This window comes from Octodon degus, unplaced genomic scaffold (assembly GCF_000260255.1).
Source record: "Octodon degus isolate 3935 unplaced genomic scaffold, OctDeg1.0 scaffold00069, whole genome shotgun sequence".
NCBI lineage: Eukaryota > Metazoa > Chordata > Mammalia > Rodentia > Octodontidae > Octodon > Octodon degus.
The window spans coordinates 564225-566225 of record NW_004524645.1 but is presented as its reverse complement, the minus strand read 5'-3'; the positions used below and the strand labels follow the sequence as shown (position 1 = coordinate 566225).

Sequence of the window (2001 nt, the reverse complement as noted above, 5' to 3'; positions counted from 1 at the left end):
ACGAAGGAAACCACAAAAACCCCATAAACGCATGGAAATTAAACAACACCCTCCTCAGCAACCAGTAGGTTACAGATGAAATTAAAAAATATTTATGATTCAATGAAAGTTGAAGCACAACTTATGGGAATTTATGGAATGCAATGAAAGCAGTTCTTAGGGGGAAATTTATAACTGTGAACTCACACATTAGGAAAACAGAACAGGAACAAATAAGTACCCTAATGCTGCACCTCAAGCTTCTAGAAAAAGAAGAGCACAACAAATCAAAAAGCCAAAGATGGGAGGAAATTATGCAGATTAAAGCAGAAACTAATGAAATCAAGACAAAGGAAACAGTACAAAGAATTAATGAATCAAAAATTTGGTTCTTTAAAAGATTAATTAAAATTCATATGCCCCCTTTTGACTCTCTGAGCAGCAACATGGCGGTAGGCAAGAAAAAGCGTCTTAAGAAAGGCGGTAAAAAAGGAGCCAAAAAGAAAGTGGTTTGTCCATTTTCTAAAAAGGACTGGTATGATGTGAAGTCACTGGCTATGTTCAACATAAGAAATATTGGAAAAACACCCGTCACCAAAACCCAAGGAACCAAAATTGCATCTGATGGGCTCAAAGGTCGTGTGTTTGAAGTGAGCCTTGCTGATCTGCAGAATGATGAAGTTGCATTTAGAAAATTCAAGCTAATTACTGAAGACATTCAGGGCAAAAACTGCCTGACTAACTTCCATGGCATGGACCTCACCCGTAACAAAATGTGTTCCATGGTCAAAAAATGGCAGACCATGATCGAAGCTCATGTGGATGTCAAGACTACCCATGGTTATTTGCTTGAACTGTTCTGTGTTGGCTTTACTAAAAAATGCAACAATCAGATATGGAAGATCTCTTATGCTCAGCACCAACAGGTCCACCAGATCCGGAAGAAGATGATGGAAATCATGACCTGGGAGGTGCAGACAAATGACTTGAAGGAAGTGGTCAATAAATTTATTCCAGACAGTATTGGGAAAGACATAGAAAAGACTTGCCAGTCTATCTACCCTCTTTATGATGTCTTCATCAGAAAAGTAAAAATGCTGAAGAAGCCCAAGTTTGAATTGGAAAAACTCATGGAGCTTCATGGTGAAGGTAGCAGCTCTGGAAAGGCTACTGGAGATGAGACTGGAGCGAAAGTTCAATGAGCTGATGGATATGAACCACCAGTACGAGAGTCTGTTTTTAAGATCCAGATTTTTAATAGTGATAAATAAAGTCCTATTTGTGATGGCAAAAAAATGATATGCCCTAGCTAATGTCATCAAAAAGAGAAAGAAAAAACTCAAATTCAAGCAATAAGGAATAAAAGGGTGAAATTACCACAGACCCTCTGGAAATTCAGAAGATGATCAATAACTATTTTGACAATCTTTACTTTCACAGAATTGAAGACACAAAAGAAATGGACAGATTACTAGAAAGTTACAAATAACCAAACCTGAATCAAGAAGATATAATAACCCAATAACAGCCAACAAAACATCTCAATAACCCAATAACAGCCAACGAAATACAAAATGTAATAAAAAAAAATCCTACTGACAAAGAAAAGTCCAGGTCCTGATGGATTCACAGCTGAATTCTACAAGAAATTTATGAAAGATATAATCCCAATACTCATCAAACTCTTCAATGAAATTGAAAAAGAAACAATTCTCCCAAAATCATTCCTGGAGGCAAGTATTATACTGCCACAAAAATCACAGAAAAATGCAATTAAAAAAGAGAACTATAGGCCAATCTCCCTCATGAACACAGATGAAAAAATCCCCAATAAAATCCTAACAAATATAATACAGCAAAATCATTAAGATTATATACTATGACCAGGTAAGATTCATTCCAGGAATGCAAGGATGGTTCAACATATGCAAATCTATAAATGTAATGCACTATATCAATACAGCCAAATCCAAAAATCAGATGATCATCTCAATTGATACAGAAAAGACTTTTGACAAAGTC

General features: G+C 36.0%; 1 pseudogene; it reads left to right on the top strand.

Annotated features, from left to right (window-relative positions):
• The first annotated feature begins 425 nt into the window (after positions 1 to 425).
• Positions 426 to 1181, top strand: LOC101566309 (annotated as a pseudogene).
• The last annotated feature ends 820 nt before the right edge of the window (positions 1182 to 2001 follow it).